Source organism: Giraffa tippelskirchi, chromosome 3, assembly GCF_054371585.1.
Source record: "Giraffa tippelskirchi isolate mGirTip1 chromosome 3, T2T-mGirTip1v1.2.pri, whole genome shotgun sequence".
NCBI lineage: Eukaryota > Metazoa > Chordata > Mammalia > Artiodactyla > Giraffidae > Giraffa > Giraffa tippelskirchi.
Genome location: NC_137277.1, coordinates 53,762,257 through 53,787,851, shown reverse-complemented (window position 1 = coordinate 53,787,851; position 25,595 = coordinate 53,762,257). Strand labels below are relative to the sequence as shown.

Here is a 25,595-nt window from a genome sequence, read left to right as displayed (position 1 = left end):
AGCAACACCTAGATTCAAGTTTGAATAACTGAGAACTACAGACTAGTCGATTGACACATAAAACCAACCATCAAAGGAGGGGAATCATTAATCATTAATGATGCAGGGCTCTCTCAATGAGGATGTAAATGAAGTTCCTTCTAAATGTATCCTGCATCCATTTAGCAGTTTGAAGTTAAGTCAGGCAAATATGTATATATATACATATATATATGTATATAAATGTATATTTAGATATGTGATACATAGGATAATCATTTTCTGATCTCAGTGTACATGACTGGGTCTTTACTCCATTCTGGTCATTCTTGGCTTTGGAATTCATTATGTTGGCAAGAGGATGCAGTGAACAGATGAGGTTTGGTGAACAATTTATAGAATCACATGTGCCCTGACAAGAGAATATATAACGTGGGACAAATCAGATTTCTTTTATTGAAAACTAAATCAGAATCTGTGTCAAAATCATCTACATGATAGTCAATGAGATGGACAAGTCCTGTCCCTTCACCAGAATCAATCAAGGCTACTTTTGTAAGTGACTTAATTTTATTTTCTTATTTTACTCTTTTTTCATTGTGAATCAATCTTAAAATGGATTGAGTTCTAAATAAGAACTTTTTTAAAAAAAATTATTTATGTATTTGGCTGTGCTGGGTCTGTTTCTAGAAGAGCTTCACATTGTATTCTTATCTGCCATTGTACTCTATTTTGCCAAGAATGAGCATTTGTAGTAAAATAATTCAGACCAACCTGGAAAGTTATATGCAGTTCAGAGAGCTCTGTCTAAGAAATCAGACCGTTTTATAGCACATCAAGTTTAAAATACCAATTAATTCCAGTTTTGATCAATCCCTCATAATGAGCATTGTATAAGTTTCCTGTACCAATCCTTGTATTAGAGGTAGTAAGAGTTCACAGGTAAAGAATGCTGGCATTTACATAGATGATGTACTGGACTTGGGGCTTCCTTGATGGCTCAGTGGGTAAAGAACTCACCTGCAATGCAGCAGACACAGGAGATGCAGGTTCAATTCCTGGGTCAGGAAGATTCCCTAGAGGAAGGCATGACAACCCCCTCCAGTATTCTTGCCTGGATAATCTCATGGACAGAGGAACCTGCTGGGCTACAGTCCAAAGGGTCACGAAGAGTCAGACATGACTGAGTGACTAAACACACACGCACACAGTGGACTTGGGTACAGATGGTAAATCAATAATGGGGCTTCAGTTGCCAAAATGAAGGACAAGTTTTACAGGACGGTGAGGTTCTGTTGAATTGATGCCATATATCTGTCCATGTAGGACTTTCTCTAAGTAAAAATCAGTTAGGCTTAAAAGTAGAAAAAAAAGAAAAAGGGAAAAATCAGGAGAAGAAAGAGAAGAAGAAGGAAAGAAATCAGACCAGTTATCTCAGGTTGCACAAGAGAGAGAACAGTCCTTATACTGATGAGCAACTCCATGGTTCTCAAAGTGTGGTCCCTGAAACAGAGAAATCAGCATCATCTGAGAATTTGTTACAGATGCATATTCTTGGCCTTATCATTGGTCAGCAGAATGAAGAAGTCTGGAGCTTGGGCACTGTAATTTTTCTTTTAACCAGCTTTCTAGGTGATGTACTCAAGGGAAAGAATCAAAGAAATGGTTTCTTCTAAAACCCCCAGAGACTCGTATTTTTAGATCTTGGCCTGAGAATCCTACATGCTACAAATCTATAAAATTGTATTGTCCTTGGTCCTTTTGACCCCGAGGAATAACTCTTAATGAATGTGTGTTTTTGAGACATTTTCAAACTTTTTAACAAGTCCCATTGTTCCCTTGCCCCCAGTGGTAATCAACCCAACCCTGCCTCTTGAATCAAGTCCAGTAGTTTCTCCTCAAGGATATTCTCTCTGCCCCTAGAGTCACACCCCTTGTTGTATATGTGATGTTTGGGCAGTGACTAGGAAACTAAGTTTGCAGAAAAGGGATCTTCAAGATGATGCAAGACATGAAGGCTCTCTACCATTCTGGGCTGTAGAAAGAGCAGCTGTTAAGAAGAATCCAGACACACTTGCTGGAGGGTGCAGAGAAAAAGCAAGAGATTTAGACTTGATGATAGTAAGGCTAAAGTGTGAGGAAAGCTTCAGAAAATAATGCAGGGTAAATGGGGTGTTGAAAACAGATTTTCCAACGAGCATGTGCAAAACCAGGCTTTTAATGACAAAGGGGAAACCAGGTCCTGTGATTTAGAGGGACGGTATTGAGAGCAAAGGATAGGAAAATATACCATAGAATTCTCCAAGTAGTCACACTGAACAGGAAGGATCGCATAATTACCTACTAATTCACTATGACAGCAACTTTTTTTTAGCAACTGGTGAATCAGAGTTGCTATTACAGGTGCTGGGGCTACTAAGTTATTGAACTTACGATCTAGTTAAGAGGGACAATGGAAAAAAATATGATGAGACTAAAACGACCTCTGATGGACAATACATTGCAGGAAGCAGGTGAGGGGTGGGGAGTGAGACAAGGCAGGGGAGTGAGAAGGCCACTTAACTCTCACCTGTCACCCTTATCTCTCACCTTCTGTGTCCTTCTTTGCCTTTGTCCCCAGCCTCTTCCCTCCCCTTCCACTTTCCCCTTCCCCTTCCTTCCTCTTAATATCCCCTCTTCATTCTTTGGACAACACCCTGGTGGCTCAGACGGTAAAGAATCTTCCTGCAATGCAGGAGACCTGAGTTCAAAAGATCCCTGGGAGAAGGGAATGGCAACTCACTCAAGTATTCTTTATTCCTTTGTCTATACTATTTCTCTTATTTCAACATCTTCCTGCCTCATTTATCTTTGTATTCAGTAACAGAAGTTCTTGGGGCTTTTAGAAGAGCCCTCCCATTCCCCTTTATACAAAATCCAGAAAATCTGTCTCCACCTTCTCATGTCTCAGCACACACACCGTATATATCCTGTTCTGTTAACTCATCCAGTAAGGGACCACCTCCACCAGTGATGGGGGGACATTCCCCATAACTATTTACCCACCCAGCAGTCAATGCCACATGCTTTCTGAGTATTGACTATGAGAAAGCATGAGCACTGCAGTGTGCAGATTAATTGTGAATCAAGACACATGTCTGTAGTGGCACATTATGGTTGAATCAGGAGGAAAAACCTAGAAACAGAAAAAGTTCACGAACTTTTAGATGTAATAACCTTTGCATGAGAAATGACTGGTACAAAAATGCATTAGAGACTGTAAGAAAGCAGGAGGTTTTTAGTGGGAGACTACACAGAGGAGAGTGATTCCTATTTATTATTCCAGATACCAATCTAGGAACCTTATGTGTTATCTTATATAATCCCCTAGACATTGTATAGAGACAACACTTTTACTTCTACCTTACAGATGTGGAAACTGAGACAAAGGGCTTGAATAACTTATTGTGGGTCACATCTCAAGGATAAGAAACTCTGGAATTTTACTACATGTCTGCTGGACTCCAAGTGTCTTCCTATCACTATATTACACTGAATTTTTTAAAGAAGGTTGTATATGTCATGAATGGCTTTAAGATATCTCAAGAATATATATTCCAGTACCAACCGGTACACATTCCAGGGCCAAGTCCATTTAGTCAGCACCTGGAATTATGATATGCACATATATGTCCACCACCTAAACTTGGACACTCAGTGTGAGCCTCTGAGCATGAATTCATCACTGTCTGTTGTGTGTTTTCTTTAGGTGTATGGAGAAGAATCATGGATTCAGGGAACCACACATGAGTGTCAGAATTTGTCTTCCTGGGGCTCTCCCAGACTCAGGAGCTCCAGCTCATGTTGTTTCTGGTGTTCCTGTTTGTCTACACCACCACTCTCATGGGAAACCTCCTCATCATAGTCACAGTGACCTCTGATTCCAGGCTCCACATACCCATGTATTTTTTGCTCAGAAACCTGGCTGTCATAGACCTCTGTTACTCCTCAGTCACTGCCCCAAAGATGCTGAAGGACTTCCTTTCTGAGAAGAAGACCATCTCCTACCAGGGCTGCATGGCCCAGATTTTCTTCTTCCACTTTCTGGGAGGTGCCATGGTCTTCTGCCTCTCAGTGATGGCCTATGACCGCCTTGTTGCCATCTCCCGGCCCCTCCACTATGTCACCATCATGAACACTCAGGCCTGTGCTGGGCTGGTGGTGGCTAGCTGGGTGGGAGGCTTCATTCATTCCATTTCCCAACTGGCTCTGATGCTCCCTCTGCCTTTCTGTGGCCCCAACATCTTAGATAACTTCTACTGTGATGTTCCACAAGTGCTGAGACTCGCCTGCACTGACACCTCCCTCCTGGAGTTCCTTATCATTTCCAACAGTGGGGTGCTGGTCCTCGTCTGGTTCCTCCTCCTCCTGGTCTCCTACTCCGTCATACTGGTGATGCTGAGATCCCACTCAGGGCAGGCAAGGAGGAAAGCAGCTTCCACCTGCACCACCCACATCATCGTGATGTCTATGGTCTTTGTTCCAAGCATTTACCTCTATGCCCGGCCCTTCACCTCCTTCTCCATGGACAAAGCTGTGTCCATCAGCCAAACGGTTATGACCCCCATGCTCAACCCCATGATCTACACCCTGAGGAACCAGGAGATGCAGGCAGCAGTGAAGAGATTAGGGAGGCATCCGCTGGCTTGTAAAAGTGAGTGACAGTGGGTTCCTCACTTCTGTTTGACTTTGTTTTCCATTTGTAGAGTGGTCAGAGAGAGCTACTGGATCTCCCCTGTTCATAACTTGCGTATGTGTTGTATGGATTATCATAGATGTGAATGCATAGTGAACCTAAGCAACTTACCCAGATTTTTTAGCAAAATTGATAATATCCTTATTTCTTATTTTGAGGTTGATTTGAATACTCCTATGACAAGAAGATGTGTTGTCATAGAAGCATTCTGGAAAGTCACACCTTCTTTTCTGCCATCTTGGTGGACAGTTTCCTCTTAGGATGACAGCATTCCCCCAGAAGAGCAGTTCTGTTTTCTGTACCTGACTTCTTTTTCCCAGTACCCCTTTTTGTGTGAGTCTGGATTGTTGGAAACTGAACAGGATACAGAGTCTTAAGTCTGAAATTGGAGACTTTAACCAACACTTACCAAATGGATGACCTTGAATGAGACACCCGGCCTCACTTGAACTCATAACTTCTTCCTCAACAAACTAGCTAAAATTAATATGTGACCCCCAGACCTTCCAGTAACAGAATCAGAAATTATGACAAAACATTGAGTGATCCATATAACTGTATTTTTTATTTTCAAATAGAAAATTATGATGAGTATTCAGATATTTTCACTGTATATTTTAATATAGTATAATAATTATTACAAGTAAAAGATCATGTGTAAAACTCATTGGAAAAGACCCTGATGCTGGGAAAGACTGATGGTAAAGAAGAAGGGGGCAGCAGAAGATGAGATGATTAGATAGCATCATCAACTCAATGTTCATGAAATTAAGCAAACTCAGGGAGATAGTGAAGGACAGGTGAGCCTGGAGTGCTGCAGTCCATGGGGTCACAAAGAGTCAGACAAGACTTAGTAACTGAACAACAACAACAACAAATTCATATACATTATAATATACAACATTATCAATATATTGTGTAAACAGTCATGTATACAGTACTCAGTTAAAAAAGCACATGGTATCAGTAACTTCCTTATAGGTGCTCTCTACCACATCACTTCTCCCCAAATGAAACCACTTTCTTGAATTTTGTGTTTATCATTCCATCGTTTAAAAAAATAATCTCACTACACCTTTACATAATCAACATACTCTTTTATTTTGCTTTTTTCAGCTTTATACAAATATTAGACTGTATACAACATTCTGGGATTTGCTTTTTTCACTCCACATTATGTTTCTAAATGCCACATGTTACTCTGTTTGGCTGTAGTTCATTCTTTTGCACTGCTGCATAATATTCCTTTGTGAGAATAAGCTTAATGGGATTGTTCCTGTTTTTCTGGTACAAACAGTGCTCTTTTGAATTTTCTTCTACTTGTCTCCAGTTGTTATGTTGAGAAACTATGAGTCGTCATATATTTTAAAGTGGAATTGCTGAGTCATGAGATCTTCAACGATTTACCTTTATGAAACCATGCCAAGTTCTTTCCCAAAGTTGTTAATGCATTGCACTTCATCAGCAGTGTTGAAGTGTTCCTATTGATTCATATCCTCCTAACATTTGCTATTGTCAGATTTCTTTATTTTTGCTAATTTAGTGGATAAAAAAACATGAAATTTCACTGTAGTCTTAATTTGTGTTTCTCTAACATTTCCTTCCATACTTTTTATTGTATGCAGGTTTCTCATGAATGCATTTTGTTCCTTTTCCTCTGACTTTTTCTAGCTAGTGTATGAGTTCTTAGGTAATTTAGTGGATGATCTATTATCAGCTATATTTATTACAGTACTTTCTTCCAGTTTGTGATTTGCCTTCTCTATTTTTTCTGTTAGTTTTCATGTAGTCAGTTTTATTTTAGTATTAGTTCATATTGAAATCTTATTTTTTTAAATTGCTTTTTATCCAGAGGACAAAATGATATGATATTCTGCTATGTAGTTCTTCTAGCTTTAAAAAATGTTTAAAAGCATTTTTAACTTTTTGAAAAATCTCACACTTACAGGAAATTTGCAAGTAGAGCATAATGTACTTTTTCCCTGAAAGTTTGAGGGTAAGTTACAAACTTGATGCCCACCACTCCGTAACATTTGTGTGCATTTTCTGCAAAAAGACATTTCCGCCAATACTGCTTTGCAGTCAGGTGTGGCATTTTTGTGACTTTACCAGGAATATTACAGAAGTCATGCTCTACTGCTATTGCAGCCTATGAGATGTAAGAGATTTTGCTTTGTGCTGTTGCTAATGTCTCATCACTTGGATTACTAAGAGTTGTTCATTAGGCTTAGCACTTAAGTTATTCATTCTCCCTTGGAAGTTAGTAAATATTTTGTGCATAGGTACTTTGAGATTATGTGAATATCTAGTTTCTTACCAAACTTCCGTTTTATTCATTTATTTATTTATACCTGTGTGAAATTAATTTTCCCTTTTTGTTCATTAAGTTATAATTTATTATCATCATGACTTATTTTGGTGCTCCACTTACCCCAGAATTGGCCAGTCAGAGTCCGTAAGCTGGCTTCTGCGTTCCTTTTATTGTTTGAGCATTTCTTTTCTTACTAGCCCAGTGAAATGCCCCATGCTTATCTTGTATTTTCTCTGCTCCAGCTCTGGAATCACCTATTTCAGTAAACAGTCCTGCTTCCTTTGAGTGGAGAATGGTACTGAAAGGCAAATCTGAGTGCTGGGTGTGCTTATATATCACAGTCCCATTCAATTTTTGTGTATCTAACATCTATCTATCTACTTCTATCATCTGTGTAACTAATGAAAATCATATATTCACACAGATACTTCCATTCCCAATGGAACATCATAGAATTCTTTCTATTTTCCTTTCTCTGGTGAGGAACCTGGCTCCCATTATTCGTTATATATATATAAGGCTATTATATATTTATATTATTCTTTATCACTTCAGTTCAGTTCAGTCGCTCAGTTGTGTCTGACTCTTTGTGACCCCATGAACAGCATCACGCCAGGCCTCCCTGCCCATCACCAACTCCTGGAGTCCACCCAAACTCATGTCCATTGAGTCAGTGATGCCATCCAACCATCTCATCTTCTGTCGTCCCCTTCTCCTTCTGCCTTCAATCTTTCTCAACATCAGGGTCTTTTCAAATGAGTCAGCTCTACACATCAGGTGGCCAAAGTATTGGAGTTTCAGCTTCAACATCAGTCCTTCCAATGAACACCCAGGACTGATTTTCTTTAGGATGGACTGGTTGGATCTCCTTGGAGTCCAAGGGACTCTCAAGAGTCTTCTCCAACACCATAGTTCAAAAGCATCAATTCTTCTGTGCTCATCTTTCTTTATAGTCCAACTCTCACATCCATACATGACTACTGGAAAAACCATAGCCTTGACTAGACGGACCTTTGTTGACAAAGTAATGTCTCTACTTTTTAATATGCTGTCTAAGTTGGTCATAACTTTCCTTCCAAGGAGTAAGCGTCTTTTAAGTTCATGGCTGCAATCACCATCAGCAGTGATTTTGGAGCCTGGAAAAATAAAGTCAGCCACTGTTTCCACTGTTTCCCCATCTATTTGCCATGAAGTGATGGGACCAGATGCCATGATCTTAGCTTTCTGAATGTTGAGCTTTTTTTTTTTAATTTCCTCTTTATTTTTTAAAAATTTTTTAATAAATTTATTTATTTTAGTTGGGGGCTAATTACTTTACAGTATTGTAGTGGTTTTTGCCATACATTGACATGAATCAGACATGGGTTTACATGTGTTCCCCATCCTGAACCCCCCTCTCACATCCCTCCCCATCCCATCCCTCTGGGTCATCCCATTGCCCCAACCCTGAGCATTTGTCTCGTGCATCGAACCTGGAATGATGTTCTGTTTCACCTATGATAATATACATGTTTCAACGCTATTCTCTCAGAACATCCCACCCTCACCTTCTCCTTCAGAGTCCATAAGACTGTTCTGTGCATCTGTGCCTCTTATTCTGTCTTGCATATAGGGTTATCATTACCATCTTTCAAATTCTATATATATGCATTAGTATACTGTATTGGTGTTTTTCTTTCTGGCTTACTTCACTCTATATAATGGGCTCCAGTTTTATCCATCTCAATAGAACTGATTCAAATGTATTCTTTTTAATGGCTGAGTAATATTCCATACACAAAAATAAACTCAAAATGGATTAAAGATCTAAATGTAAGACCAGAAACTATAAAACTCCTAGAGGAAAACATAGGCAAAACACTCTCTGACATAAATCACAGCAGGATCCTTCATGACCTATCTCCCAGAATATTGCAAATAAAAGCAAAAATAAACAAATGGGACCTAATTAAAATTAAAAGCTTTTGCACAACAAAGGAAACTATAAGCAAGGTGAAAAGACAGCCTTCAGAATGCGATAAAATAATAGCAAATGAAGCAACAGAGAAACAGTTAATCTCAAAAATATACAAGCAACTCCTGCAGCTGAATGCCAGAAAAATAAACGACCCAATCAAAAAATGGCCAAAGAACTAAACAGACATTTCTCTAAAGAAGACATACAGATGGCTAACAAACACATGAAAAGATGCTCAACATCACTCATTATTAGAGAAATGCAAATCAAAACCACAATGAGGTACCATTTCACGCCAGTCAGAATAGCTGCTATACAAAAGTCTACAAGAAATAAAAGCTGGAGAGGGTGTGGAGAAAAGGGAACCCTCTTACACTGTTGGTGGGAATGCAAACTAGTACAGCCACTATGGAGAACAGTGTGGAGATTCCTCAAAAAACTGGAAATAGAACTGCCATACGACCCAGCAATCCCACTGCTGGGCATACACACCGAGGAAACCAGAATTGAAAGAGACACTTGTACCTCAATGTTCATCGCAGCAGTGTTTATAATAGCCAGAACATGGAAGCAACCTAGATGTCCATCAACAGATGAATGGATAGGAAGCTCTGGTACATATACACAGTGAATTTTGAGCTTTAAGTCAACTTTTTCACTCTCCGCTTTCACTTTCATCAAGAGGCTCTTTAGTTCTTCAATTTCTGCCATAAAGGTGGTGTCATCTGCATATCTGAGGTTATTGATATTTCTCCCAGCAATCTTGATTTCAGCTTGTGCCTCATCCAGCCCAGAGATTCTCATGATGTAGTCTGCACATAAGTTAAATAAGCAGGGTGACAATATACAGCCTTGACATACTCCTTTTCCTATTTGGAACTAGTCTGTTGTTCCATGTCCAGTTCTAACTGTTGCTTCCTGACCTGCATACAGGTTTCTGAAGAGGCGGGTCAGGTGGTCTGGTATTATTCTTTATATATATTTATTGATATAATTATATATTATATATATTTCAAGTCACGTAAAATTAATTATTTAATTCACCCTTTCTATGCAACCATCTCCTGTAATAATTCTGTCTACATTTCCACTCTCTCTCCTGATACTTCCCTCACTGCACTTGGGCTTTGATATCACACAGAAGGTCAGCTCCCTGCTCAGACACTTTCCTTACTCTACTCATGCTCCAACACCCCCCATCAGAACCTTCCAATGTGGAAACCCTCCTCACCCTGCTTGGGCTCTGACAGTTGACAACAGGCTGCACCTCTGCATAGACACCCTTCTCATCCATTTGGAGTTACGCTACCTAAACTGAGTCATCCCACTATAGGAACAGTGTTCTCACCTTGAGTTAACACCACAGTGGGTAGCTCCAAAAGGACACTCAGACTCTGACTACGCTTTCTGGAACCTATCTTGAGGACACTCTAATTAATTATATTTTCATTCTACATTCAGAAGAAAATTCCTCAATGCTACCTTCCAACTCTTTATTAAAGTTTTCATTTCTGAAAACATATTTTAATTCTCAAGAATTCTGTTTGTTCTATAATTTTTTCATACCTTATTTTTTCATGTCCTTATTTTATGGATATTATGTCTTCTTGCTTCTCTCAAAAGATGTTAGCTATATAAACTTTTCTTCTGATTCCTATGTCATTTTGGTTTTGCTTCTCATTCATTTTCCTATTTATTTGGTGTTTTCCTTTTGTGTTAGTGGCCTTCCTTAATCCCTGTTGATCCCTGGCTACCTACACTCAAGAGCAAGGCGATAAAACACAAATTTGTACCTCTCTTTATGTTAAAACTTTTAGACTTCATTTCAGGAGCTCAGGTGGATATCAGCTGTTTACTGGAAGTCGCCCAAATGCCAAAACATGGACGTACATTTTTCTGGAGTTACTGTTTCTGCAAATAAAAATCCTGCTTTCCTGTCTTCTCACCTTGAGTTAAATACTCAAATTTAACTCAATTTGGGGAGAATGATGGGCCTCAGTACCTCTTTAGAGAGTAAATTCTTACCTGACCTTCTTCTCTCATTTACATTACTTGCATTTGAGTTTATGACCTCTGCTGTTAAGAGTTTTTCTGTATAAGACAGACTTTGTATCCCTGTCAACCTGCTGTTGCCTCTGGTCCATCATGTTCAGTCCATATTGCAGGTGCCTTATAAGAAGATAGTCTTGTTTTTTGGGGTCTACCCAAAGCCATTCTCAGCCACTTTCCCTTTGTTTGTCCCCTAAGGCAATGGCAACCCACTCCAGTACTCTTGCCTGGAAAATCCCATGGACAGAGGAGCCTGGTAGGCTGCAGTCCATGGGGTCGCTAAGAGTCGGACACGACTGAGCGACTTCCCTTTCACTTTTCACTTTCATGCATTGGAGAAGGAAATGGCAACCCACTCCACTGTTCTTGCCTGGAGAATCCCAGGAACGGGGGAGCCTGGTGGGCTGTCGTCTATGGGGTCGCACAGAGTCGGACACGACTGAAGCGACTTAGCAGCAGCAGCAGCAACAAAATTGTGCACTTTCCTAGAACATTTAGAAGCCAGGCTTCCAGATGTGTGTATCTGATCCAGGATTGAAAATTTCGACAAAAAATGTATTAGCCAAGGAGCTTCTGGAGAAGGTTTCTGCTCCATGATTACAGGCAAGATATGCAGAAGAGACTTCCCCCAAACATATCATCACCTCCATCCTTTGAATGAGATGTGTGAGGACATACACCATAATGAAGCATGGAGACATCCTGGCTCATGAGGGAGAAGTCAGTGTACCACAGACTCACTGAACTAGTGTCCTGACATCACTGAGTTAGTGGGTCCCTGGGGGCTCACAGTCTTCCACTCCTGATTTTTCTTAGTATCTTTTAATCCCCCTCCTTCTTTCTTAGCTCCCAACTCCTGTTCCCTTTCTCCTCTACCTCTTCACTCTCCTCACATCTTTAATAATTTTAAGTTGGGATGGGCTGAAACAAGGACAGAGGAAAAGTTATAAGCCTTTAACTCCCCTGATTAAGTCTTTGATGAAACAGGGTGTTTCAGAGGATCTATATACCTCTCTGTCCATCCTCTCAACTCTCCCCACTCTCCTCCTCCCTGCTGCCACTGAGGCCCTACTAAGTAGGTCATTCTTCTGCATAATGTCCTCCCCTGGTTCTCACCTCCCTCAAGGTAAAACCTAAATGTATGAGACTGGTCTCTTAACACTATTTAGAGTGATCCCTGTCTGCTCTCCACCTAATGTCCCACCACTTCCTCTGTGCTCCAGCCTCGTCGAGGCTTTCAGGGGTCATGGAGGGTATGCTGTACCATTTCATCTCTGGTTTCTGTTCTTCCTGCCAGATACTTTCCCTCCTTTTTTTGCCTAATAGACTTGAACTTCACTTTTATTTAAATATCATCTCCTCTCCACAGACTTCCTTCTCTCCCAATCATGGTTATTTGCTTAGTCTTATAACCTTTGAGCATTTCCCTAGTAGAGCTCTCTCCTCTCTGAAATGCATTTATTTTCCCCATCAGCAGCTGAGTTCCTTGAGAGGAGAATGTATTCTTATTTTTGTATCCTCAGCATTGAGCATAGAGGTGGACTCAATCTACCTTTTACTGCTCTCTTACTCTTAAAAAGGATAACCCTCAGTTCTGTTAATAAGTTGATCTAAAACAAATAACCAAGTACTTCTCCGGCAAAGATGGGTTCATTTGGGACCAGCAGAGAATTACAATTCAGGGTCTGCACCCTTGGTGAGCCGTGTGCAAGTCCTTCAGGGTAAGAGAAGAAGAATGCTTTTATAAAGAGGAAAAGGAGAGTGGGAGACTGCAGTAACAAAGCGTCCATGGCTCTTCACGGACTGAGTCCTTGCCAGTCTTTTCACTGGAAGCAGGGACGTCTATCTTCTTCCTTTTTGTTTTGGAGGTTGTCATAAGGTGTGAGAACTCCTCCATCTGTTCTCCTGATTCTACTTAATTGATGTTTTCATTTATTAATTTTTTAAAGCATTTATTGAACTTTCACAATGGGCCAAGTAACTCCAAAACAATAATACACTGGAGTCATTTCTCTAAAGCAGACAAATGACATACAGTCCCACTCTGAGGAATCAACTTGGAGGCTGAGATGTGGCTTAGTAGATACTTTATTATCTTATATGTCTTGAGAAAAGAAATATGTAGACAGAGTAAACAATGGCTTTTTTAAAGTAAAAGTATTTATTTTTTAAAAGAATGATAATTGCTTTACAGAATTTTGTTGTTTCCTGTCAAACCTCAACATGAATCAACCATAGCTATACATACATCCTCTCCCTTTTGAAGCTTCCTCCCATCTCCCTCCCCACCCCACCCCTCTAGGTTGATACAGAGCTTACAGCAAATTCCCATTGGCTATCTGTTTTACATATGGTAATGTAAATTTCCATGTTACTCTCATCATACATATCACCCTCCCCTCCCCACTCCCATGACCATAAGTCTATTCTCCATGTCTGTTTCTCCGCTGATGCCCTGCAAATAAATTCTTCAGTACCATTTTTCTAGATTCTGTATATATGGGTTAGAATACGATATTTATCTTTGTCTATCTGACTCACTTCACTCTGGATAATAGGCTCTAGGTTCATCCACTTTATTAGAACTGACTTAAATGCGTTCCTTTTTACGGCTGAATAACATTACTTTGTCAACAAATGTCCATCTAGTCAAGGCTATGGTTTTTCCAGTGGTCATGTATGGATGTGAGAGTTGGACTATAAAGAAAGCTGAGCGCCAAAGAATTGATGCTTTTGAACTGTGGTGTTGGAGAAGACTCTTGAGAGTCCCTTGGACTCCAAGGAGATCCAATCAGTCCATCCTAAAGGAAATCAGTCCTGAATATTCATTGGTAGGACTGATGCTGAAGCTGAAACTCCAATACTTTGGCCACCTGATGCAAAGATCTGACTCATTTGAAAAGACCCTGATGCTGGGAAAGATTTAGGGCAGGAGGAGAAGGGGACGACAGAGGATGAGATGGTTGGATGGCATCACCAACTCGATGGACATGAGTTTGTGTGGACTCTGGGAGTTTGTGATGGACAGGGAGGCCTGGCTTGCTGCTGTTCATGGGGTTGCAAAGAGTCGGACATGACTGAGCGACTGAACTGAACTGAACTGAATATTCCATTGTGTGTATGTACCACAACTTCTTTATCTATTTATCTGTCAGTGGACATCTAAGTTGCTTTCATGTTTTAGCTATTGTAAATAGCACAGCAATGAACAATGGGATACATGTGTCTCTTTCAGCTTAGGTTTCCTCAGGGTATATGTCTAGGAGTGGGATTGCTTGTCACATGGTGGCTTTATACCTAGTTTTTTAAGGAATGTCCATACCATCTTCCATCGTGGCTGTATCAATTTACATTCCCACCAACAGTGCAAGAACAATCCCTTTTCTCCACACCCTCTGCAGCATTTATTGTTGTAGACTTTTGATGATGGCCATTCTGACTGGTGTGAGGTAATATTTCATTCTAATTTTGATTTGCATTTCTCTAATAATGAGCAATGTTGAGCATCTTTTCAAGTGTTTATTAGCCATCTGTATGTCTTCTTTGGAGAAATGTCTGTTTAGGTCTTTTACCTACTTTTTGATTGGGTTGTTTGCTTTTTTGGTATTGAGTTTTATGAGTTGCTTGTATATTTTGGAAATTAATCCTTTGTCAGTTGTTTCAGTTGCTATTATTTTCTCCCATTCTGAGGGTTGGCTTTTTACCTTATTTATAGTTTCCTTTGCTGTGCAAAAGCTTTTAAGTTTAATCAGGTCCCACTTGTTTACTTTTGTTTTTATTTCCATTACTATAGGAAGTGGGTCATAGAGAATCTTGCTTTGATTTATGTCATTGAGTGTTCTGCCTATGTTTTCCTCTAAGAGTTTTATAGTTTCTGGTCTTATATTTATTTAGGTCTTTAATCCATTTTGAGTTTATCTTTGTGTATGGTGTTAGGAAGTGCTCTAATTTCATTCTTTTACATGTAACTTTCCAGTTTTCCCAGCTCCATTTATTGAAGAGGCTGTCTTTGCCCCATTGTGTAGTCTTGCCTCCATTGCCAAATAAGGTATCCACAGGCACATGGGTTTATTTCTTGGCTTTCTATCTTGTTCCATTGCTCTATATTTCTATTTTTGTGCCAGTACCATACACTCTTGATGACTGTACATTGGTAGTATAGTCTGAAGTCAAGAAGGTTGTCTGAAGGTTGATTCCTCCAGCTCAGTCTTCTTTCTCAAGACTGCTTTGGCTATTCGTGGTCTTTTGTGTTTCCATATGAATTGTGAAATTTTTTGTTCTAGTTGTGTGAAAAATACCATTGGTAATTTTATAGGGATCGGATTGAATCTGTAGATTGCATTTGGTAGTATAGTCGTTTTCATAACATTGATTCTTCCTACCCAGGAACATGGAATATCTCTCCATCTATTTATGTCATCTTTGATTTCTTTCATCAGTGCCTTATAATTTTCTGTGTACAGTTCTTTTGTCTCCTTAGGTAAGTTTATTCCTAGATTTAATTCTTTTCGTTGCACTGGTGATTGGGATTGATTTCTTAATTTCTCTTTCTTATTTCTCATTGTCAGTATATAGAAATGCAAATGATTTCTGTGTATTGATTTTGTATCCTGCAACTTTCCTAAACTCACTTATTAGCTCTAGCAGTTTTCTGATACTGTCTTAAGGGTTTTCTATGCACAGTGTCATATTATCGACAAACGATGAGAGGTTTACTTCTTTTTCGATCTGGATTCCTTTTATTTCTTTTTCTTCTGATTGCTGGAGCTAGGACTTCCAAAACCATGTTGAATAATAGTGGTGAAAGTGGACACTCTTGTCTTGGTCCTGATCTTAGGGAGAATGCTTTCAGTTTTTCACCATTGAGAATAATGTTTGCTGTAGGCTTATCATATATGGCCTCTACTATGTTGAGGTAGGTTCCTTCTAAAATGCCCATTTTTGAACAGTTTTAATTATAAATGATGCTGAGTTTTGTCAAAGGCTTTTTCTGCAACTATTGAGATAATCATATGATTTTTATCTTTCAATTTGTTAATATGGTGTATCACACTGAAGAATGTATATTCTTCAATCCCTGGAATAAACCCAACTTGATTATGGTCTATGAGCTTTTTGATGTGTTGCTGAATTCTGTTTGCTAAAATTTTATTGAGGATTTTTGCATCTATGTTCATCAGTGATATTGGCCTGTAGTTTTCTTTTTTGCATTGCCTTTGTCTGGTTTTGTTATCAGGGTGATGGTGGCCTCGTGTTTAAAACAGAATTCTCCTGTGAAGTCATCTGGTCCTGGGCTTTTGTTTTTTGGGAGATTTTTGATCACATCTTCAATTTCACTGCTTGTAATTGGGTTGCTCATAGTTTCTGTTTCTTCCTCGTTCAGTCTTGGAGGATTGAACTTTTCTAAGTATCTGTCCATTTCTTCCAGGTATCCATTTTATTGCCATATAGTTATTCATAATAGTCTCCTATAATCCTTCATATTTCTGCATTGTCTGCTCTAACCTTTCCTTTTTCATTTCTAATTTTGTTGATTTGATTCTTCTCTCTTTTTTCTTGATAAGTCTAGCTAAAGGATGTTAACTTTGTTTATCTTCTCATAGAACAAGCTTTTAGTTTTATTAATCTTTATTATTGTTTCTTTCATTTCTTTTCCATTTATTTCCTCTTGAATATTTATGATTTTTTTCCTTCTGATAATTTTGGGGTTTTTTTGTTGTTGTTGTTCTTTTTCCAGTTGTTTTTGGTGTGAAGTTCGGTTGTCTATTCGATGTTTTTGTTGTTTCTTGATGTAGGATTGTATTGCTATAAACTTCCCTCTTAGAACTGCTTTTGCTGCATTCCATAGGTTTTGAGTTGTCATGTTTTCATTGTCATTTGTTTCTAGAAACTTTTCGATTTCCCTTTGGATTTCTTCAGTAACCTGTTGGTTATTTAGAAATGTATTGTTTAATCTCCCTGTGTTTGTGTTTTTTACAATTTTTTTTTATTGTAATTGATAACCAGTCTCACAGCATTTTGGTCAGAAAGGATGTTGGATACAATTTCAATTTTCCTAAATTTACTGAGGTTTGATTTGTGACCCAAGATGTGGTCTATCCCGGAGAATGTTCCATGTGCACTTGAGAAGAAGGTGTATTCTTCTGCATTTGGATGCACTGTCCTGAAGATATCAATGAGATCCATCTCATCTAATGTATTAAGACAACAAGAAAATTTTGTGATTCCTCATTAATTTTGTTTTGATGATCTGTCCATTGGTGTGAGTGGGGTGTTAAAGTCTCCTACTATTATTATGCTACTGTCAATTTCTCCTTTTGTGTCTGTTAGTGTTTGTCTTATGTATTGAGGTGCTCCTATGTTGGGTGCATAGATATTTACAATTGGTATGTCTTCCTCTTGGATTGATCCCTGGATCATTGTGTAGTGTCCTTCCTTATCTCTTGTAATATTCTTTATATTAAGGTCTATTTTGTCTGATATGAGGATAGCTACTCCAGCTTTCTTTTGCTTCCCACTTGCATGGAATATATTTTTCCATCCCCTCACTTTCAGTCTATATGTGTCTTGAGGTCTGAAGTGGCTTTCTTGTCGATAGCATATATATGGGTCTTGTTTTTGTATCCATTCAGCCAGTCTGTGTCTTTTGGTTGAAGCATTTATTCCATTTACATTTAAAGTAATTATTGACATATATGTTCTTATTGCCATTTTTTAAATTGTTTTGGATTTGATTTTGTAGATCTTTTTCTTCTATTTCTTGACTATATAAGTCCCATTAACATTTGTTGTAAAGCTAGTTTGGTGGTACTGAGTTCCCTTAACTTTTGCTTTTCTGAAAAGCTTTTGATTTCTCCATCAATTTTGAATGAGATCCTTGCCAGGTAGAGTAATCTTAGTTGTAGGTTTTCCCCTTTCAGTATTTTAAATATATCCGCCATTCCCTTCTGGGCTGCAAAGTTTCTGCTGAACGATCAGCTGTTAAACAGCTGATTATAGGGTTTTCCCATAATCTGCAAACCAAAATTATGGTTGTTATGGGGTTTCCCTTGTATGTTAGTTGCTGTTTTCCCTTGATGTTTTTGATATTCTTTCTTTGTGTGTAACCTCTGTTAATTTGATTAGTTTGTGTCTTGGTGTATTTCTTGGTGTATTTCTCCTTGGGCTTATCCTGTATGGGACTCTTTGCACCTCTTGGACTTGATTGACTATTTCCTTTTCCATGTTGGGGAAATTTCCAACTGTAATCCCTTCAAAGATTTTCTCATACCCTTCCTTTTTCCCTTCTTTTTCTGGAACCCCCATAATTCGACTGTTGTTGCATTTTATACCTACCCAGAGGTCTCTGAGACTATCCTCAGTTCTTTTCATTCTTTTTGCTTTATTCTGCTCTTCAGAAGTTATTTCCACCATTTTATCTTCCAGCTCACTGATTCGCTCTTCTGCTTCAGATATTCTGCTATTGATTCCTTCTACAGCATTTTTAATATCAGTAATTGTGTTGTTTGTCTCTGTATTCTTTAATTCTTCTACGTCTATGTTAATTGATTCTTGCTTTTTCTCCATTCTGTTTTCAAGGTTTTTGATCATTTTTACTATGATTATTATGAATTTTTTTCAGGTAGTTTGCCTATTTCTTCTTCATTTATTTGGACTTCAGTATTTCTAGTTTGTTCCTTCATTTGTGTAACATTTCTCTGCCTTTTTGTTGTTGTTTTTTTTTTTTTAACTTACTGTGTTTGAGGTCTCCTTTTCCCAGGCTTCAAGATTGAATCCTTTCTTCCTTTTGGTTTCTGCCCTCCTAAGGTTGGTTCAATGGTTTGTGTAAGCTTCATATAGGGTGATTTGTGCTGGTTTTTTTTTCCCCCTTTTTTTGTTGTTGTTTTTCCTCTGATGGGCAAGGCTGAGTGAGGTGTTAATTCTGTCTGGTTATGATTTGGTTTGTATTTTTGTTTTGTTTGTTGTTTAGATGAGGCGTCCTGCACAGAGTTCTACTGGTGATTGGGTGATCCTGGATCTTGTATTCAAGTGGTTTCCTTTGTGTGAGTTCTCATTATTTGATACTCCTTAGGGTTAGCTCTTTCGTAGTCTAGGGGCTTGGAGTCAATGTTCCCACTCCAAAGGCTCAGAACGTGATCTCTGGTCAAGAACAATGATATCACAAGTGGTTTGTTACAGCATTAAGTAAGATTAAAGCAAATACCCAAAAATGAGAAACCAAAGATGAATGCCAGACAAACGGTAGTTACAAAATCAGGCAAATAATAATTAAAATAATGAAATATACACATATACAAATACACCCACATGCAAAATCAAAACAGTCCAACAAAAATAAAGTACAATAGATTGACTCAGGAAACAAAAGAAACCAAAAATCATACCTACCAGTTTAGAACAAAATTAACTAAAGCACAAACTGGAAAACAAAACTAAAGTAAGGTGCAATGTGGGGAATAAAGCAATGAAACAAAACTAACAAATATATTGAGAGAAATGGAAAGAAAGAAAAGAAAGAAAGAATAGCTATGCAAACTTAAATAGAAGTAGATAAAAAAATTTATATACATTAAAGGTTAACTGTAAGGGGAAAAGAACAGTAGAAAAAGCAAACAGAGGAATAAATGTAGAAAAAGTAATAATAGTTTAAAAAAATAAAATTAAGAAAAGAAAAAAAAGGAAAACCACAGAACGGCAAAAGCCCAACTTGGAGGCAGAGGTTTATAAAAACAATAAAAAATATATAACTGAGAAAAGAAAACAAAATCAAAAGCTTAATTAGATTTCATAGTGCCAATAAAATCAACAACTACAATGGGGGATTGAGGGGGAAAGAAAAATAAGGTAAAAAATCCAAAAAAATCCACAGAATAGGTCAAAATATAGGAATAATAAATGTTTTTCTTGAGTCACTGCTGTCAGATTCCTTTTCCTCACGGGAATCACAGTCCACCTCACCTCCCTAGGATGCCCTCCAACAATGTGTTGGTCTCTGGACCTTCTGTGGGGGTAGCTCAGATTCTAATCTGGTCCTACTCCTGTGTGTTCTTGCCTCCAATGTCCACAGCTACCAAAACTAGGGTGTTTTCTTTTGTGGGAGTTCTCAATGTCCTTTTATATATTCCATAGACATAGAGTCCGGCTAGTTGATCATGTGGATTTAATCTGCAGCTTGTACAGCTGGCGGGAAGGTTGTGGGTCTTCTTCCTTAGACACACTGCCCCTGGGTTTCAACTGTGGTTTTATTTCCACCTCTGCATGTGGGTTGTCCACTGGAGTTTGCTCTTGAGGCTGCCCTGGAAGACTTGGATCTACCCCAGTGAAGGCCAGGTATGAAGGTGGTGCAGCTGCTTGGATTGCAGGGATTCTGGCATGCCAGGTGCTCAGGGGAGTTGGCGGCTGGGGAAGCATGAAATATAGTGTTCTAGAAGGGTATGGCAACCAGTATGGATCAATACACTCCAGTATTCTTGCCTGGAGAACCCCCCTGACAGAGAAGCCTGGCAGGCCACAGTCCACAGGGTCGCAAAGAGTTGGACACTACTGAAGAGACCCTGCGTGCATAAACACAAGCCTTTTTTTGCCTGTGGCAGCTCTGCCCAAGTGAGGGTTGAGCATGAAGGTAGTGCACCTGCTTCGGCAGCCAGGACGCTGAAGGCACCAAATGTGTAGGGGCACAGACTGCCTCCACTGCAGGAGTTATGGCCCTATCAGATTCTTTTTTTGATCCTCTGGTATCTGGCAATCAGAAGGCCTCTTTGGCCAGTCTTTCTCCATTGCTCCACCCATTCAGACACTTGGAGGGCTCCCTTGCCTGGGGTCCTTCTCTGTTGTTCCGTGCAGCAGGCACACAGAAGGGGCCCCCCTGGCTGGGGTCTTAGTCTGTAGATCGGTGCATCACTCACTAAAAGGGCACCCTGCATGGGGTCCTACTCTGTAGTTCCCTGTGTCAGGCGTTTAATGGGCCAGTCTCTCTATTACTCAGCTGCCCATGCTGGCCTTTGGGGAGAGAGAAGCTATGGTGATGGCTCCAACCCCTACGCAGGACTCAGCAGTATCGGCTTGCTTCAGTGGCTGCCTGCCTTTCCTCCACAGGCATTTCCCACCACAGTCTCCTCCCACACATCCCCTCCATCCATCTCTCCACAGTCAGCAGCCCTTGCCCTGGGATTGCTCCACAATCCCTAAACTCCAGCTCCCAGCCACTGCGCCTTCTAGGGGACCTGCATCCCTGTCCTGGGTATACTGCAGCAAGGACTGTCTGATTCTCATTCCCTTTAGTTTGCTGCAAATCAGCTGTTTCACTTTCAGCCTTAAATGTTTCTCCTCTGACTCAGACAATTGCTCTGATGTGGGGATTGGACCCCTGCTTCAGTTCCACCACCCACCCAAGGCAGGTCCAGTCCTACGTACACTTCTGTTTTTCCCCCTTGTTTCTTCCTCCTATCGAGTTTTGCATGGTTCTATATATTCTTTCCCGCTGGTTAGGTACTCCTGTCTACTCTTAGCTGGTGTTGCATGCAGTTCTGTGTCTGAAGGTGTATTCCTGATGTGTCTGTGGAGAGAGATGTACTCCACGTTCGCCTACTCCTATGCCATCTTGTTCTTGCTCCAGCTTTTTTTTTTAAATTGAGAACTAAATCAGAATCATAATAAATTAATCCAGGTAATTTAATTAGTTACTTTTGATAGTTACAGTTAATTGCATCTGACAGTAATGTGCTTAGTCACTTCAATCATGTCTGACTCTTTGCAAGCCTGTGGATTGTAACCCTCCAGGCTCTTCTGTCCAAGGGATTCTCCAGGCAAGAATACTAGAGTGGGTTGCCATTTCCTTCTCCAGGTCTGACTGTAAAGGAGATTGACAAGACCTATTTACTTCTCCAGAATCAACCCAGGCTATTGTAAGAAAAGACTGGAGTTTAAAATGAACTGAGACTCTAAACATTGAAAGAACTAGTGTTTTTAGAATCTCTTGTACTTAAAAGCCACAATTTCACATACCTTAAAAAATAAACGACCCAATCAAAAAATGGGCCAAAGAACTAAACAGTCATTTCTCCAAAGAAGACATACAGATGGCTAACAAACACATGAAAAGATGCTCAACATCACTCATTATTAGAGAAATGCAAATCAAAACCACAATGAGGTATCATTTCACACCAGTCAGAATGGCTGCTATCCAAAAGTCTACAAGCAATAAATGCTGGAGAGGGCATGGAGAAAAGGGAACCCTCTTACACTGTTGGTGGGAATGCAAACTAGTACAGCCACTATGGAGAACAGTGTGGAGATTCCTTAAAAAACTGGGAATAGAACTGCCATATGACCCAGCAATCCCACTGCTGGGCATATACACCGAGGAAACCAGAATTGAAAGAGACGCGTGTACCCCAATGTTCATCGCAGCACTGTTTACAATAGCCAGGACATGGAAGCAACCTAGATGTCCATCAGCAGACGAATGGATAAGGAAGCTGTGGTACATATACTCAATGGAATATTACTCAGCCATTAAAAAAATACATTTGAATCGGTTCTACTGAGATGGATGAAACTGGAGCCCATTATACAGAGTGAAGTAAGCCAGAAAGAAAAACAACAATACAGTATACTAATGCATATATATGGAATTTGATAGATGGTAACGATAACCCTATATGCGAGACAGAATAAGAGACACAGATGCATAGAACAATTTTATGGACTCTGAGGGAGAAGGTGAGGGTGGGACGTTCTGGGAGAATAGCATTGAAACATGTATATTATCATATGTGAAACAGAACACCATTCCTTGTTCGATGCATGAGACAAGGGCTCAGGGCCGGGGCAATGGGATGACACAGAGGGATGGGATGGGGAGGGAGGTGGGTGGGGGGTCCAGGAAGGGGAACACATGTAAACCCATGGCTGATACATGTCAATGTATGGCAAAAACTATTACAATATTGTAAAGTAATTAGCCCCCAACTAAAATAAATAAATTTATATATAAAAAAAAGAAAACACCAATGCTCAATAAACATTAAAAAAATAAAAAATAAAAAAAATAAACCAGAGGGATTGTGCTTTGCTAAGTGTAAATATTTGTAACATAAGAATTCAGATCATTCTGGAAATCTCATGTAAAACAGAAAACTGTGTTTAAGAACTCACAGTTTTTATTCTACACCAAGATAATAAAAATTATCTAAACAGTTCATCATAATAGGAATGTATATACAATTCATATACTAGTCCTTGTTTAAAAGGAAGGACTTTATTGAGTAGTAATTCATATATAAAGAGTACTAGAGTTTTATAGATGGTGCAATAGAATTGGATATACATGGGGAGTCGACCTTGGGTTCTGGTTGGTAAAATAAATGACAAACTTATAGGGTTTGTTTCCAGTGTAATATACAAACCTTTCCAACCTATCATGTTGTCCAAGATCAATTAATTTTTTTAAATTTTATTTATTTATTTTGATGGAGGATTCTTTTAATTTTATTTTTTAAATTTATTTATCTTAATTGGAACTAATTACTTTACAATATTGTAGTGATTTTTGCCATACATTGACATGAATCAGCCATGGGTGTACATGTGTTCCCCATACTGAACCCCCCTCTCACCTCCCTCCCCAACCCACCCCTCAGGGTCATACCAATGCACCAGCCCTGAGCACCCTGCCTCATGCATTGATTCTGGACTGGCAATCTATTTCACATATGATAATATACATGTTTCAATGCTATTCTCTCAGATCATCCCACCCTCACCTTCTCCCACAGAGTCCAAAAGTCTGTTCTTTACACCCGTGTCTCTTTTGCTATCTTGCATATGGGGTAATCATTACCATCTTTCTAAATTCTATATATATGTGTTAATGTACTGTATTGGTGTTTTTCTTACTGACTTACTTCGCTCTGTATAATAGGCTCCAGTTTCATCCACCTCATTAGAACTGATTCAAATGCATTCTTTTTAATAACTGAGTAATATTCCTTTGTGTATATGTACCACAGCTTTCTTATCTATTCATCTGCCGATGGACATCTACATTGATTTCATGTCCTGGCTATTGTAAAGAGTGCTGCGATGAACATTGGGGTACATGTGTCTCTTTCAATTCTGGTTTCCTCAGTGTGTATGCCCAGCAGTGGGATTGCTGGGTCATATGGTGGTTCTATTCCCGTTTTTGAAGGAATCTCCACACTGTTCTCCATAGTGGCTGTACTGGTTTGCATTCCCACCAGCAGTGTAAGAGGGTTCTCTTTTCTCTGCACCCTCTCCAGCACTTATTGTTTGTAGATTTTTGATAGCAGCCATTCTGACCGGCGTGAGGTAGTACTTCATTGTGGTTTTGATTTGCATTTCTCTGATAATGAGTGATATTGAGCATCTTTTCATGTGTTTGTTAGCCATCTGTATGTCTTCTTTGGAGAAATATCTGTTTAGTTCTTTGTCCTATTTTTGGATTGGGTCGTTTGTTTTTCTGGAATTGAGCTGCAGGAGCTGCTTGTATATTTTTGAGATTAATTGTTTGTCCGTTGCTTCGTTTGCTATTATTTTCTCCCATTCTGAAGGTTGTCTTTTCACCTTGCTTAGTTTCTTTTGTTGTGCAAAAGCTCTTAAGTTTAATTAGGTCCCATTTGTTTATTTTTGCTTTTATTTCCATTACTCTGGGAGGTGGGTCATATAGGATCCTGCTGTGATTTATGTCAGAGAGTGTTTTGCCTATGTTTTCCTCTAGGAGTTTTATACTTTCTGGTCTTACATTTAGATCTTTAATTCATTTTGAGTTTATTTTTGTGTATGGTGTTACAAAATGTGTCATAGTTTCATTCTCTTACAGGTGGTTGACCAGTTTTCCCAGCACCATTTGGTAAAGAGTTTGTCTTTCACCATTGTGTATTCTTGCCTGCTTTGTCAAAGATAAGGTGTCCATAGGTGTGTGGATTTATCTCTGGGCTTTCTATTTTGTTCCATTGATCTATATTTCTGTCTTTGTGCCAGTACCATACTGTCTTAGTGACTGTAGCTTTGTAGTAGAGCCTGAAGTCAGGCAGGTTGATTCCTCCAGTTCCATTCTTCTGTCTCAAGATTGCTTTGGCTATTCGAGGTTTTCTGTATTTCCATACAAATTGTAAAATTATTTGTTCTAGTTCTCTAAAAAATACTGTTGGTAGCTTGATAGGGATTGCACTGAATCTATAGATTGCTTTGGGTAGTATATTCATTTTCACTATATTGATTCTTCCGATCCATAAACATGGTATATTTCTCCATCTATTTGTGTCATCTTTGATTTCTTTCATCAGTGTTTTATAGTTTTATGTATATAGGTCTTTTTTTCTTTAGGTAGATTTATTCCTAAGTATTTTATTCTTTTCGTTGCAATGGTGAATGGAATTGTTTCCTTAATTTCTCTTTCTGTTTTCTCACTGTTAGTGTATAAGAATGCAAGGGATTTCTCTGTGTTCATTTTATACCCTGCAACTTTACTATATTCATTGATTAGCTATAGTAATTTTCTGGTGGAGTCTTTTTTTTTTTTTTTGCAATAGTTTTTGCCA

At 39.0% G+C, this 25,595-nt stretch overlaps 2 pseudogenes across 1 annotated transcript in view; both read left to right on the top strand.

The window, feature by feature from the left end:
• LOC145543514 (large ribosomal subunit protein uL30 pseudogene) overlaps positions 1 to 25,595 on the top strand; it is a 208,818-nt pseudogene that overhangs the window by 135,763 nt on the left and 47,460 nt on the right. The gene's annotated exons all lie outside the window — the stretch shown is intronic.
• Positions 3,745 to 4,680, top strand: LOC145542601 (olfactory receptor 4D2-like; annotated as a pseudogene).